Below are 16,841 nucleotides of genomic sequence, written 5' to 3' on the forward strand. Positions count from 1 at the left end.
AAGGCAATGTTATTTTGTTTACCCCAGCTTTCTCTTAGCTGATCACTATTAGCTAGGTTTCAGAGTAGCAGCCGTGTTAGTCTGTATCCGCAAAAAGAAGAACAGGAGTACTTGTGGCACCTTAGAGACTGTTTTTGAAGTTTTTCTGTTGTAATATAGCCACCCGCAGGTCTGTCACTGAATGACCAGACAGGTTAAAGTGTTCTCCCACTGGTTTTTGAGTATTTTGATTCCTGATGTCAGATTTGTGTATTGTAATGGATTTTTTACCTTTAGTCCTTTTGGTATGATGTCCATCTGCTTGCATTTGGAAAGGAAGATGATGTCTGTCTGTATCTGTACGAGTTTTTTCATGAGGTTGATGGATTTCCATTCCATACGGCTAAATGCAGTGCCTTGCATAATGACAGGTTTCAGAGTAGCAGCCGTGTTAGTCTGTATCCGCAAAAAGAAGAACAGGAGTACTTGTGGCACCTTAGAGACTAACAAATTTATTAGAGCATAAGCTTTCATCAACCTCATGAAAAAACTCGTACAGATACAGACAGACATCATCTTCCTTTCCAAATGCAAGCAGATGGACATCATACCAAAAGGACTAAAGGTAAAAAATCCATTACAATACACAAATCTGACATCAGGAATCAAAATACTCAAAAACCAGTGGGAGAACACTTTAACCTGTCTGGTCATTCGGTGACAGACCTGCGGGTGGCTATATTACAACAGAAAAACTTCAAAAACAGACTCCAACGAGAGACTGCTGAGCTAGAATTGATATGCAAACTAGACACAATCAACTCCGGTTTGAATAAGGACTGGGAATGGCTGAGCCATTACAAACATTGAATCTATCTCCCCTTGTAAGTATTCTCACAATTCTTAACTGTCTGTACTGGGCTAGCTTGATTATCACTTCAAAAGTTTTTTTGCTCTTAATTAATTGGCCTCTCAGAGTTGGTAAGACAACTCCCACCTGTTTATGCTTTTTTTGCTCTTAATTAATTGGCCTCTCAGAGTTGGTAAGACAACTCCCACCTGTTTATGCCCTCTGTATGTGTGGCTGGCATAATTCATATACCAGGTTCTTATATAACATGCACATGGATTTTAACCCTTCATATATTATAGACGTATAGAAAGAGACCTTCTAAAACCGTTAAAATGTATTACTGGCACGCGAAACCTTACATCAGAGTGAATAAATGAAGACTCGGTACACCACTTCTGAAAGGTTGCCGACCTCTGCTCTATCTGTATATCTAGCCCCTTAGCCTGCAGGTCGAGCTATCTAAATGTCAGTCAATGCAGAGAGCCCAGAGAATGAAAGGTAGCTGGGGCATAGTTATTAACTCAGGCATTCAGCCTTCAGGTGGGAGAGGTGAGATCCACCACTACAGAGCAAAGTCAGGGACGGCCAATTCAACCCAGAGACATCAGAGCATAGAGGGAAGATTGAGCCAAAAAAGCAACTCCCTCAGCTGAGACGCGCAGACCAAGATTTACACAAGTGACTGGTGATTTTGGGTAACCGCTTTGACGCAGTTTCTAGGCCTCCAGAGGAGCAGAGACCCGAGCGGAGGAAGGGCTAGCTTGTCTTCCTCTCTAGCTATGGGGTCATCTTTTCCAGGGGTAGTACCCAACCATGGGGGTAAGAAATGTTTTATTTTTCATGAAAGCTGATATTCCGGTGTAACCTCAGAACTCCAAAGTCTGGTCTACACTACAGACCTATATCGGTATAACTACATCACTCAGGGAGGTGAAAAAATCCACACCCTTGAGTGACACAGTTATGCCAACCTAACCCCCCCATAGACAGTGTTATGTCGGGAGGAGAGCTTCTATCAACATAGTTACCACCTCTCAGGGAGGTGGGTTAACTACACCGATGCGAGTGCTCTCTCCTGTTGGCGTAGAGAGTCTTCATCAAAGCAGTACAGCTGTGATGATGCAGTGTTGTAAGTGTAGACGTGCCCCAAGAGCAGGGTTGGAGGAGGGCAGAGGACTTGTATGGATTGGGGAGGGCAGGTTGTTTCTTTGGAGTGGGAGAAGGCAGGAGAGTTGGGAAAAGTGGAAGTGGGCAGAGAGCAGAGAGGTCCATGTGGGCACGGAAGATGCTACAGAACCCAAAGGAGACACAGATGATTCCATGCCCAACTGCGGCCCCAGATCAGGTCCCCTGAGAGGTCGGGTTCCTCCCCAGCACTCTCCGCAGGGCCCCGTGCACCTCCTTGTTCCTCAGTGTGTAGATCAAGGGGTTGAGCATGGGGGTCACCATGGTGTAGAAGAGTGAGACGAGCTTGCCCTGGTCCTGGGACGGGGGCAGCAGGTACATGTAGATGGCCATGCCGTACAAAAGCGACACCACGGCCAGGTGGGAGGTGCAGGTGTTGAAGGCCTTGCGCCTGCCCTCGGCTGAACGCATCCTCAGCACGGCGGTGCCGATGTAGCCGTAGGAAACCAGGATGAGGCCCAGCGGCAGCAGCAGTAAAAACACACCGCTGGCGAGGAGCTCGGCCATGTTGGTGGAGGTGTCGGCGCAGGCCAGCTTGAGCAGGGCCGGCACCTCGCAGAAGAAGTGGTTGATCTGATTCCTCCCACACCGGGGCAGCCGCAGAATCAGCACTATCTTCACCAGTCCGTTGCCGAAGCCGCTCAGCCAGGCGGTAACCATCATCTGCAGGCAGAGGCGGCGGCTCATGATGGCTGTGTAGCGCAGCGGCTGGCAGACGGCGACGTAGCGGTCGTAGGCCATGATGACCAGCAGGAGGCACTCGGTGGAGCCCAGCGAGAGGGAGATGTAGAGCTGGGCCATGCAGCCGGCCCAAGGGATGGACTTGCGGGCGCTGCGGAAGTTCACCAGCATCTGGGGGCCAAGACTGGTAGTGAAGCAAAGGTCCAGGAAGGAGAGGTTGCTGAGGAAGAAATACATGGGCGTGTGGAGACGGGTCCAGCCATGAGACCACGATGATGGTGGTGTTTCCCAGCAGTGTCATGACATAGAAGATTAAGATGAGCACAAAAAGCAGCAGCTCCAATTGCGGCCGGTCAGACACCCCTAGCAGGATGAATTCCCCCAAGGAGCTTTGGTTTCCCTCTTCCCAGGCCACTTCGCTGTAACCCATCTGGAAAATAACCTGCATTAAGGAGATTTGTAAGAATTGATCATAGGAGTGGGAACAGAAGTGGGTGTTTTGGGATGGTGACCGTGAATCCTGGAAGGGGTAGATAGCTATTTATACTGATTGAGTAGATATGGGAAGGGCTGGGATGGTAGGTTTGTGAGTATTGGTAGCAGTAGTGAGATCTATGTTAGCATTGGTGCCAGCAGGGTGATACACTTTTATGCTGCTCTGACTGTGTTTACACTAGGGCTTTTGCCAGTATAGAAATGTCGCTAAAAATCACTCCCCGTAACTGACATTACTATACCAGCAAAAGTTTGCAGTGTAGACCTGGCCTCGTAACTTAGGCATGTTCCAAAGCTGTAAGAGAGACTTGTCTCTATGACTCCAGGCTGGTCGGGGGAAATGAGGATTTGGGGATTCGGCAAATACTAAGAGAATGGATTGGGGTGAGATGAGGATGGTGGATTAGGAACCATCTGTTTTAACAGTAGGGAATTTCATTTGGGAACCATGAATCCTGGGGCTAGTGGAGAGAGTAGATTGGCGAGAGGCTGGAATGACGGGTTTGTGAGTAGTGGTAACAGCAGTGGGCTCCCAGGTCGCACTGGAGGCAGTGGTGGTATCCAGAGCAAGTATTTTAGAGAAGCAATGGTTCATCCGCTCAAAACAGAGAGTGGCTAGCTATGCTGTATATCTACAGTTTGATAGCCAGGAGTTCTGGCTGGTGGAGACAGATGATTGTTCAGGGGGCCAGCTATACAAAAGGAAAGTGCATTCAGAAGGGACTGGGATGGTGGTTTTTCAAACAATTGGTGCCACAGGGTACGTCTTCACTACCCGCCATATCGGCGGGTAGCAATCGATTTATCCGGGATTGATATATCGCGTCTCGTTAAGACACGATATATCGATCCCCGAACGCGCTCACCGTTGACTCCGGAACTCCACCAGAGCGAGCGGCGGTAAGCGCAGTCAACGGGGGAGCCGCGGCCGTCGATCCCGCGCCGTCTGGATCCCAGGTAATTCGATCCAAGGTACTTCGACTTCAGCTACGCTATTCGCGTAGCTGAAGTTGTGCATCTTGGATCGATCCCCCCACTCAGTGTAGACCAGCCCACAGATGGGTTCTTCAGCAGGTATTTTGGTTTGGTCCTCATGAATCCTGGGCAGCCAGGGGAAGTGAAGATTCAGAAGTGCCTAGATACACATTGAGAAAGGATTTGGAGGGGCTGGAATGGTGGATTTATGAGCATCACAAAAAAGAACTCGGTAAGTTGCTGGCGTATAGGTCCATCAATGGCTATTAGCCAGGATGGGCAGGATGGTGACCTTAGCTCTGTTTGCCAGAAGCTGGGAATGGGCGACGGGGGATGGATCACTTAATGATTACCTGGTTTGTTCATTCCCTCTGGAGCATCTGGCAATGGCCACTGTCGGAAGACAGGATACCATTATTTATTTGGAGGTATAAAAGACTCAGGAGGTACCTATGCTACTGTCTGGAAGTCCAATATGTTTGTAAAATTCTTAGCCCTTTTGGATAACACGGATAGAGTTGAAGGAGGGAATACTGGGCTAGATGGACCTTTGGTCTGACCCAGTATGGCAGTTCTTATGTTCTTATCATTGGTATCCACAGGAGGTGTTGACAAGAAGTAAATAGTGACTAAAACCAGGGAATAATTCAGTATATTCCAAATCTGTACACAAACGTGGCCACCAGGAGTCCTGCATGGTCAGGCCAGCTGAGGATATAGGAGGGAGGCACCTGCACAGAGAGTGGATTTGGAACATAAGAACATAAGAATGGCCAGACTGGGTCAGACCAAAGGTCCATCTAGCCCAGTATTCCCTCCTCCAACTCTATCCGTGTTATCCAAAAGGGCTAAGAATTTTACAAACATATTGGACTTCCAGACAGTAGCATAGGTACCTCCTGAGTCTTTTATACCTCCAAATAAATAATGGCATCCCTCCAGATAAACCTTGGAAGGGAGAAAAGGAGGAGAAGAGAAATCTAAAGAGAGACAGACCAGGGCCAGAAGGATGTCCATGATGGTGGTCAGATGGCTCCACCATCTGCTCTGTTCTTTTAAAACTGTTTTTAGCAAGAAAAATAAAGTAGGGGAAAGCTGAAATGGACAAAGACCTCATCAGCATATTTGACAGCAGAGAGACAAAGTAGATGAGGTAATATCTTGTTTTGGACCAATTCTTGTTGGTGGATGGGACCGGCTTTTGAGCGACACAGAACTCTTCCTCTGGTCTGGAGAAAAGCTTGAAAGCTTGTCCCTTCCTCCAACAGAAGTTGGTTCAATCAAAGATATCACCTCCCGCACCTTGCCTCGCTCATATCCTGGGACCAACACGGCTACAACAACCAGGCGGACATTTGATAGCAGTCAGTTAATAAATGCACTGGCTCCCTGGTTTCTGAAAAGTCAGGATGAGCTGGGAAGGACTGGAGGAGTGATGGGAAAACAGCCTCAAGCGAGACTGCTCTTCCAGGAAAGGGAATAAGACTGAACCCAGCCAATGCTCTCTGCTCAATCTACCTGCGGGCCCTAACTCAATGGAGATGGCTTTGGGAGGATGGGAGAACTGGTGGCATGATGACAAGGGAAGAGTCTAAAGAGCAAAAGGCAAGCAGTTGAAAGGGGATGGGGAGAGATAGTCCATGTACTTGACCTTGTGGAGATCTGTTACTAGGGTGACCAGCTAACAAGTGTGAAAAATCAGGCCAGGGGTGGGAGGTAAGAGGTGCCTATATAAGACAAAGCCCCAAATACCAGGAATGTCCCTAGAAAATCAGGACATCTGGTCCCCCTACCTGTCACATGCTGCCTGGGTGACCCTGGACAAGTCACTTCATCTCTATACCCATTCTCTAAAGTGTGAATAATAATTCTTCATTTCTCCCCTCTTTATTTTCTTGCCTCCCTACATAGGGGCACAGACTGTGAGTCTGTGCAGCGCCCGGCACAACGGGGCCCTGATCTCAGCTGGGGCAAGGACTGTCTCTCGCTGTGGGTCTGTGCAGCGCCTGCCACAAAAAGTGCCCTGATCAAGATGGGGACTTCTCTGTTCAAGCATTATATAGCTCCAGTTTGCACTCACTGGGGATGTGCCCCAGCGAAAGTCAGCAGGAAAGCAAGGAAACTTTAGGAGAAAACCAACAAGGAGTCTGGTGGCACCTTAAAGACTAACAGATTTATTTGGGCATAAGCTTTCGTGGGTAAAAACCTCACTTCTTCGGATGCATCTGAAGAAGTGAGGTTTTTACCCACAAAAGCTTATGCCCAAATAAATCTGTTAGTCTTTAAGGTGCCACCAGACTCCTTGTTGTTTTTGTAGATACAGACTAACACGGCTACCCCCTGATACTTTAGGAGAAAAGCAGCGAGGATGGGTTACAAATTAAAACCAGTCCTGGCCTTCCAATGAGATCTGCAAACCCCCTGGCCTCCAGCAAGACACTGTAGCCACAGCCACTGGTGCCAGTGGATCTACATGCAGGACTGGGGCCACAGTCTCTGTACCATCAACAGGCCCTTGCTTGTACCAAGCCAGATTTGTGGGGGGATCTTCACTAAATCTGATTAATCTATCTGTATAGCACCATATTATCCTCAATCCATCCATTAGCCCGTCCCCCTCATTATAGATTAACCCTGATCAATAACGTCTCTCTCTCTCTCCATTCATTCTGCGGTTCCCGTCCCCTTCCCGTATTCCATCTATTTCAAACCCCCTTCCCCCTGGACTCACCTTCATTCACCTCTACCTCGGTTCTCCCCAGATCCCTCCCTGCCCGGGCAGCTCCGGGCAGCTCAGGTGCTCTGATGCCAGGGCAGAGTCTGGAGTCCCTGCTCCTCTGCGCTGAGCCCCCACTCCAGTGAGGCCCTGGGATATGAGGCAGGTCCAAGCTTTGGCACTGAATGTCTAAGTGGGACCAGCTAACCCCGTCCCCCTGCTATGGGGCAGCACTGTCCGCGTCTAGCTCTGGAAGTGCAGAGGCTGCAGGGGGTTGCCCCACATGCTGCTGAGGCCCTGGGGGGTCTCAAGAGGAGGGGAATGGGGCAAACTGGATGCTCAGAGCCAGGGTCGCAGGATCACGGGCTGCCGCCGCCCCATCCCAGAAGCCAGGGCCACTTGGTGTGTGAACGAGGGACCTGGAGGAAGGAAAGACTCCCCCAGCACAGCTGCCCTGAGCCTGTCTCAGCTGGAAGGGGCTCCTAGGAACCCAGACATCACAGTGATGGAGCAAGAGAAACCCCAGAGAGGGCTGGGGGAGAGACCTGGGGAGAGGGAGACGCACGCACACACACACACACACTTATTGTGGCTGGAGCGATGGATGCTAGATGTGGACGGGCAGGGAAAGAGAGGAAGAGACAGAGAGAGAGAGATGGATATAGAGAAAGAGAGGGAGAAGAGAATGGATAGAAGGATACAGAGAAGGGTGGATAAGCACAGAAATAACCGGCAGGAAAAGCAGAGAGAGATGCAGAGAGACGGTGGGGTGGAAGGATGCGGAGGGGGAGAGACGGACGAACGGAGGGAGACAGAGCAGGAGAAAGTGGCAGAATGCTGGAGGGAATAAGATGGCGAGAGGCTGGTAGGAGGGATGGCTCCACAGCTTCTGTCCCTGATCGCTGCCCTAACCCCGCCCTGGTGGTGGCTCTGGGCTCATGGGGATGATATCTCCATGTGCCTGGGCTGGCGTAGCTCCTCAGTGCAGCCCTGTCAAGGCTCCTCCCTGCACAGCTAAGGAGCCGGTCCCCGACTCTAGGGCCGTTAGTGGGGGAGACACTTAGGTCTTTTATGGGCATCGGAATCAGGAGGGGGGAGGCCTCCCTGCAGCCTCCCCAAAGGGCTGGGACTCGGCTGGCGATGTCTGTAGAGCCCCAGGGACCCCATGCCCCAAAGGGGCCGTGAGAGACAACATGGGGGGATGGGTGCTGGGGAAGTGACCACTTACCCCCCGCCCGCCACCAGGATCACTCCCCTCCCTTTAGGACATGGCCCCATCTGCGCCAACGGCTCCGCTCGACCCCAGGGCTTGTCTCTGGGAGTGTGAACGCAGTCCAGGCCCTGCGGCCCGCAGAACCCTGGAGCAGAGACTGTCCCTTTAAGTGGGGGAGTGAGTCGAGCCAGGACAGTTCTCAGAATGCGCTGAAAGCAGAGCACAGTCTGGCAGTCAGAGCTGGGAGCCCGGACTCCTGGGCTCTCTCCCTGTCACTGGGAGGGGAGTTGGGTCTAGTGGGTTAGAGAAGGAGGAGCTGGGAGCCCAGACTCCTGGGTTCTATCCCTATTACTGGGAGCGGAGAGGGGTCCAGGGGGTTAGAGCAAGGGAGGAGGTGACCTATGTGTCGGGACTCATGGGATGTGTTCATTACTCTACTATTGATCCCGATCAGTCCTTCAAGTCAGGGCATCTCTTTGTTGCAGTACCCACGCTCCCAGCCTTCCCTTCACTAACCACCCAGGGGAACTATGAGGACCACCTCCGAGTGTCGGAAAATCACCAGCCCTCCCGACAAAGCGGGAGAGGAATGTGTACGGGGTCCCTGGAAACTGTGAACACTGAGCCACTGGATGGAGTTCAGGAGGCCTGTCCCTCTGGCCGGGCAGCATGGTCTAGGTCAGGGGTCGGCAACCGTTCAGAAGCGGTGTGCCGAGTCTTCATTTATTCACTCGAATTTAAGGTTTCGCATGCCAGTAATACATTTTAACGTTTTTAGAAGGTCTCTTTCTATAAGTCTGTAATATATAAGTAAACTATTGTTATATGTAAAGTAAATAAGGTTTTTAAAATGTTTAAAATTAAATTAAAATACAGAGCTCCCCAGACCGGTAGCCAGGACCCGGGCAGTGTGAGTGCCACTGAAAATCAGCTCGCGTGCCGCCTTTGGCACGCGTGGCATAGGTTGCCTACCCCTGGTCTCGTGGGTAGGGTGTCCGGTTGGAGATCAGGGCTCTGTTCCTGGCCCTGCCGCTCCCCTCGGAGACGCCATTCCCCCCTCTTTGTAAAGTGCTCTAACATCTGCAGTGGGGAAGCAAAATGACTGTTCGTTATTATGGGGACAGGGTCCGTGAGGCTATGGATTTACGGGGACAATGGGGGGAGGTGGGATGCTGGAGTACATAGGCCCAGGGTCTGAGCCAGTATGGAGGGATCTGGGACATGGACTAGATGTTTCAGGGTATGGGCCGGTGGACCAGCTGGTCACTGATCTAGAGCAGAGGGGTGTGACGTACTGGACTGACTGGCTGGCGATCTGTTTGCCACAGGCAGGAGGGCAGCACGCTGGCCCTGAATGCCCCTTGTTTCAATCCAGGGCAGGCATTATCTCCCTCCGGCCAGCCCCACTGGGGTGACACTGGACTCGCTACTCTGTCCCCTCCCGGGACGCCGGGGTGTTTCTGCTTAGAGAGAGTGAGCCCCTGCCTGCGACAGAGGAGAGATCGGGAGTGGCTCGGTGCCGAGTTTGCCTTGCGGAGACAAGGCCAAGGTGGGGAGCGTCGGCATCCCAGGGCTCCTTGTTAGGTGCCAGAATGCGTCGATAGCGTCTCGGCTCCTGCTCCTGGCTGGGTCGGGGGTAGGGTGGCGACAGGGGACACTGCATCTCATCAGAGACACTTACTATTTGTGACACATCCTCTGATGAGCCCCGTGGCGGGCCCATGAGGGCCATTAAAAAGTTTTCTGTCTTTAACCACTTGGAATGGTTACAGAGTCAATACGAACGGCTCTGCTTACAGCTGGAGTGCCAAGGTGGCTGGCTCAAGGGGGTGGGGAATGAGATTCAGACCCTTCCGCTTGAGGGGGCCCCAAGTTGCAGGGCTAGCTGGCTGATGATGGCAGGGGATCGGACATGGGGCCTATCCCCTCTTGGGGGCATTGGCTTGGCTCGGGTCTCCGATTGGTTGGCTCAGGGGGGTAGGGGACGAGACACAGGGCCTGTCCGCACACATACACCGAAGCAAGTTACTCCAGGGTCACTGGAGGATTGTTCCTCCCAGGGCTTTTCTCCTGCTCTCAGCCAAGCCCTTGGTTTAAGTGTCCAATAAGATGGTGTCGCGGGGCAAGTCTCCCCTGACTCCCCTCAGCCTCAGGACAGTAGGACCTAGCAGCCAAAGTCTATGTGTCTGCTGTCTCCCTCAGGGCGGTATGGACTAATGAACAGAGTCAATATAGCCGTTCTTTCCTTCAGAGTGGGGTGGCCTAAGGGCCAGAATCAATATGGCTGCCCTCTCCCTCAGGGCGGTGTAACCTAAGGGCCAGAGTCAAGATGGCCACCCTCTCCTTCAGGATGGTGTGGAGTTAACCTCTGCCCAGAGTATGGGGTTAACCACTTCCTGCCCAGGGCGGGGCAAGCACACCCCACCACCGATGGCTTACCCAGCCTTTCCTAGCAGGAGACGATTCCCCATGGCTCACAGACTTCCTCGCCATTAGGGAACATTCCCTGGTGCTCTGGCGAAAACGACCCCTCTCCCCATCTTATCCCAGTCGCATGCTCCTTGGGTTCCCCTTCTGGTGTCCGGCCCCTCTAAAGGGTCAGGCAGGCTGTACTCAGACCAGAGTCTCACTTTTGTTAAGTTTCTGTTTGAGCAGTGTTTAAATCAGCTCTCCCATCTCTCTCTCTCCTTCTCTGCTGGGTCTCATAGACTCAGAGACTTTAAGGCCAGTAGGGACCATCATGATCACCTAGTCTGACCTCCTGCACATCGCAGGCCACAGAACCTCACCCATCCACTCCTGTGATAGACCCCTAACCTCTGGCTGTGTTACTGAAGACCTCAAATCATGGTTTAAAGACTTCAAGTTACAGAAAATCCACCATTGACTCAAGTTTAAACCTGCAAGTGACCCATGACCAATGCTGCAGAGGCAGGTGACATCCCCCCCCAGGGGTCTCTGCCACTCTGACCTGGGGGAAAGTTCCTTCCCGACCCCAAATCTGGTGATAAGTTAGACCCTGATTATGTGGGCGAGACCCACCATCCAGGCACCTGAGAAAGAATTACTGTAGTAACTCAGAGCCACTACAGTAACTAGTGTCCCATCACAGGCTGTTGGAGATATTTCCTGCTAGCAGTCGCAGATCGGCCACATGCCCTTGTTAGGCTATCCCATCATACCACCCCCCTCCATAAACTTATCAAGCTTAGTCTTGAAGCCAGTTAGGTTTTTTGCCCCCCACTGCTCCCCTTGGAAGGCTGGTCCAGAACTTCACACCTCTGGTGGTTAGAAACCTAATTTCAAGCCGAAACGTGTCGATGGCCAGTTTATATCCATTTGTTTTTGTGTCCACTTGGTGCTTAACTTAAATAATTCCTCTCCCTTCCTGGTATTTATTCCTCTAAATATAACATCGACAAGGAGAAATCTTCTAGCACAAGTGTCCACCGGTCCCATTGCCTGACCAAGCAGAGGAAAGAGTAAAAAGAAAAGAATTTCACCGAGCAACTCACGATGGCAGACAGCTGCTTTTGCTGCAGGGGCAGCGTGGGTCAGTCAGCAAGAGAGGCGAAGTGGACTAATACAAATAATCAGAAGGAGGAGACTGCTGCTGGAGCTACTGGAAATGGATGGAGCAATGAGAGGGGAAAAAGCCACCTTGGCTGGCCTGCTAAGCAGGCAGAGACAGACAGCTTGCAGCCTGCACTGAGATGAAGGTGCCAGAAGAAAGAACTCATCCTCATGACCTGTCGTTCAGTTCAACAACCAGCAACATGGAGCAACCGTCCCTCCAAGAAGACACCTGTGAAGACTGAACCTAAGAAAAGACGGAAGTCGGGAATTCGAAATGTGGAGCAAGGCAAGAGCTCTAGTGACAATGAGCAAGATCTAGCCCTGCATGTGTTAGAAGCTGGAGTAAGAGATGGCATCTGGGTCACACCCTTGATCGAGGGAGCTCCTACAAGAATGGAGCTTGATTCTGGAGCTGCCACTTCACTGATGTCTGTGTCTACCTATCAGCAGCGCTTGTCGCAAGTTCCTCTGGAAGAAACCTTCATGGTTCTGCAGATTTATACTGAAGAAAAATTAGTCCCAAAAGGGGTACTCCAGGTGAAAGTTCAACTAAGTGGACAATCAGTTGCTTTACCTTTGCATGTGACCAAAGGAAAGTATCCATCATTACGTGTCAGAACTTGGCTTGAGAAGCTCAAGGTGAATTGGACCAAGATCAAGGTGATCACAAAAACACCTAGAAACCTTCAAGAAATACTGGCCAAACGCCCCAAAGTTTTCGAAAAAGAATTTGGACGGATAAGCAATATGTCAGCGAAGCTCACTATTACATCTGACAGCCAGCCAAAATATTACCAACCCAGAGCTGTGCCGTTGACACTAAAGCCTCTGGTGAAGGCTGATGTAGACCTTTTGATGAACAGTTGAGTCTTGTCACTGGCTACACCTGTTGTACCAGTGATCGAGAAGGATGGCTCCATCGAATCTGTGGAGATTTCAAAGTGACACTGAATCCAGTTTTATGTCCAGACCAGTATCCGCTACCTCGTCCTGAAGGTTTGTTTGCTACTCTTAGTGAAGGACAATGTTCCAGTAAACTGGACTGGCTCAGTGCACACTGACAAATGGAGATTGATCCAACATCTCGCAAATATCTCACAATAAACATGCCAAAAGACCTATTTTGCTCTAACAGGTTTGTCTTTCAGTATCACATTGGTATCTGCCCTGCTCTAGAAAGTCACGGATGAGACCCTGAAGGGACTGAACAGATTTCAGTGATATTTGGATGACATCCTTGTTACAGGACAGGATTACGAAGATCATCTCTGAAATTTGAATGCTGCCTTGCAACATTTGGAAGAGCACATCCTGAGAATATGTTGAGACAAATGTGTGTTTTTCATACCTTCATTTGAATACTTTGGTCATGTAATTGATGCCATGGGCTTATGGAAATCACCAGAGAAAGTGGCTTCTTCAAGAGTCACCGACAGAGAACCTGTCACAGTTATGTTCATTCTTGCGAAGGCCAAAACTATAACAGGGTTCAAAAAAGAACTAGATAAATTCATGGAGGATAAGTCCATCAATGGCTATTAGCCAGGATGGGCAGGGATGGTGTCCCTAGCCTCTGATTGCCAGAAGCTGGGAATGGGCGACAGGGGAGGGATCACTTGATGATTACCTGTTCTGTTCATTCCCTCTGGGGCACCTGGCACTGGCCACTGTCAGGAGACAGGATACTGGGCTATATGGACCTTTGGTCGGACCCAGTATGGCGATTCTTATGTTCTTAAGACTGCTCAATGACTATGGTAAGTTTCTGCCTAATTTGGCGACAGTATCGGCACCTTTACATGAACCATTACAAGCAAAAAAAAAACAACCAAAAATGGCAATGGACTAAAGACTTATTTCAGAGTAGCAGCTGTGTTAGTCTGTATCCGCAAAAAGAACAGGAGTACTTGTGGCACCTTAGAGACTAACAAATTTATTAGAGCATAAGCTTTCGTGGGCTACAGCCCACTTCTTTGGATGCATACAGAGTGGAATAAATATTGAGGAGATATATATATACACACACATACAGAGAGCATAAACAGGTGGGAGTTGTCTTACCAATTCTGAGAGACCAATTAAGTAAGAGAAAAAAAAAAACTTTTGAAGTGATAATCAAGCTAGCCCAGTACAGACAGTTTGATAAGAAGTGTGAGAGTACTTACAAGGGGAGATAGAATCAATGTTTGTAATGGCTCAGCCATTCCCAGTCCTTATTCAAACCGGAGTTGATTGTGTCTAGTTTGCATATCAATTCCAGCTCAGCAGTCTCTCGTTGGAGTCTGTTTTTGAAGTTTTTCTGTTGTAATATAGCCACCCGCAGGTCTGTCATTGAATGACCAGACAGGTTAAAGTGTTCTCCCACTGGTTTTTGAGTATTATGATTCCTGATGTCAGATTTGTGTCCATTAATTCTTTTGCGTAGAGACTGTCCGGTTTGGCCAATGTACATGGCAGAGGGGCATTGCTGGCACATGATGGCATATATCACATTGGTAGATGTGCAGGTGAACGAGCCCCTGATGGTATGGCTGATGTGATTAGGTCCTATGATGATGTCACTTGAATAGATATGTGGACAGAGTTGGCATCGGGCTTTGTTACAAGGAGAGGTTCCTGGGTTAGTGGTTTTGTTCAGTGATGTGTGGTTGCTGGTGAGTATTTGCTTTAGGTTGGGGGGTTGTCCTCGCTTACAGACAATGGACACAAATCTGACATCAGGAATCATAATACTCAAAAACCAGTGGGAGAACACTTTAACCTGTCTGGTCATTCAATGACAGACCTGCGGGTGGCTATATTACAACAGAAAAACTTCAAAAACAGGCTAGAAACCCCTTTAGCCTGGGACCATCACTTCCCACAGTTCAGTCTTTGTTCCTCAGGTGTTTCATTGTAGGGAGAGTGAGGTACCATCATGATGTCATTGTCCCCCTTTTATTTCCTCTTCCCACTTGCTGGAAAGCTCTTTTGCTGTGACCTGGGTCAAACAGTTCCCAGTGTGTAGTGCTATCTCTGAGAGATTTCTATTGCACACAGTTCCTAGGGTAATCCTTGTGCTTGTGTGCGTTTCCTCAATAAGCCAGTAACATTGCTTGGCCTTTTGACTGTTGCTTGTGGGTGTTTTTGACCTCAAACATGCTTCAGTATCTATCTATCTATCTATCCACCACCACCCCCTCTATCTATCTATCCACCACACCCCCATCTATCTATCTATCCGCCCCATACACCCATCTCTATCTATCTACCACACCCCATCTATCTATCTATCTATCCTCCCCATACACCCCTATCTATCTATCTATTTATCTATCTATCCATCCACCACACCCCCCATCTATCTATCTACCACACCCCCTCTCTATCTATCCACCACACCCCCTCTCTATCTATCCACCACACCCCCTATCTATCTAATCTATCCTCCCCATACACATCTATCTATCCATCCACCACACCCCCTATCTATCTATCTACCACACCCCATCTATCTATCTATCTATCCTCCCCATACACCCCTATCTATCCATCCACCACACCCCCTATCTATCTATCTACCACACCCCCTCTCTATCTATCCACCACACCCCCTATCTATCTATCTACCACACCCCATCTATCTATCTATCTATCCTCCCCATACACCCCTATCTATCTATCTATCTATTTATCTATCTATCCATCCACCACACCCCCCATCTATCTATCTACCACACCCTCTCTCTATCTATCCACCACACCCCCTCTCTATCTATCTATCTATCCACCACACACACATCCTCTCTCTCTATCTATCCCCATACACCCCCTCTCTATCTATCCACCACACCCCCTCTCTATCTATCCACCACACCCCCTATCTATCTAATCTATCCTCCCCATACACATCTATCTATCTATCCACCACACCCCCTTTCTATCTATCTATCTATCCATCTATCCACCCCCCCTCTATCTATCCCCATACACCCCATCTTTATCTAATCTATCTATCTATCTATCGCACCCATCAGTGTGATACCAAGCACTGTATGTATCTGGCATTCATCACATCCTCATTCAGTCCCTTCTCTTGGCAATTCTACATTTTAAACTTTTTTTTTTTTTTTGCATTAATACAAATAAATTATCCCATCCACACATATCAAATTTGGAAGGGAGGAGAAGGGGAGAAGAGAAATCTAAAGAGAGACAGACCATGGCTAGAAAGACAAAGTCAGTGCTGGTTCTCACATGGCTGCACAACTCAGCTGTTCTTTGAAACTGTTCTTGTTTTTAGCAAGAAAAGAAAAAGAAAGTTGTAATAACAAATCCCTCATCAGCACAGTGGACGGCAGCGGTTCATAAATCCACTGGATCTCTGGCAAGTGTTTCTGCAAAGTCACAGAGAGCTAGGGAGCAGCTGGAGGAGTGACAGAAAAACATCAAATGATACCACTCTTCAAGAAAAGGGAATGGGGCCATGATCTCAGCTGGGGCAGGGCCTGTCTCTCCCTGTGTGTCTGTGCAGCGCCCGGCACAACGGGGCCCTGATCTCAGCTGGGGCAGGGCCTGTCTCTCCCTGTGTGTGTCTGTGCAGTGCCCAGCACAACGGGGCCCTGATCTCAGCTGGGGCAGGGCCTGTCTCTCCCTGTGTGTGTCTGTGCAGCGCCCAGCACAATGGGGCCCTGATCTCAGCTGGGGCAGGGACTGTCTCTTGCTGTGTGTCTGTGCAGTGCCCGGCACAACGGGGCCCTGATCTCCTGTGGGGTCTCTAGGTACTCCCACAGTACAGCTCCAGTTTACATCCACAGAGGTTCTGCACCAGAGAGAGAAACTGTAAGGGAAAGGGGAGACTTGGGTGAAAGGTAGGACTGAGTTGTGAACAGAACCCAGGAGCCCAGCCCTTGATTTAAGTGTCCCAAGAGATGGTCCATCACCAGCCCCTCCTGCCAGGAGACAACTCCCCTGGCTCACAGACCCCTCCCCATTAGGGAATGTTCCCTGATCCTCTGGCTGAAATGACCCCTCGCTCCATCTCATCCAAGACACTTGCTCATGTGTCACCCAACATGCTCCTCTCCCTCGTTGCAGGGCGTTTACAGCTCTCAAACGCTTATTGGTGGTCCACCATATTGATAAAAACAACAAGGAGTCCGGTGGCACCTTAAAGACTAACAGATTTA

The 16,841-nt window shown here is 49.8% G+C and overlaps 1 pseudogene; it reads right to left on the reverse strand.

Annotated features, from left to right (window-relative positions):
• Positions 1-2,173: 2,173 nt before the first annotated feature.
• On the reverse strand, positions 2,174-3,128 carry LOC128847396 (putative olfactory receptor 2B8; annotated as a pseudogene).
• Between the last annotated feature and the right edge of the window lie 13,713 nt (positions 3,129-16,841).

This window comes from Malaclemys terrapin, chromosome 13 (genome assembly GCF_027887155.1).
Source record: "Malaclemys terrapin pileata isolate rMalTer1 chromosome 13, rMalTer1.hap1, whole genome shotgun sequence".
NCBI lineage: Eukaryota > Metazoa > Chordata > Testudines > Emydidae > Malaclemys > Malaclemys terrapin.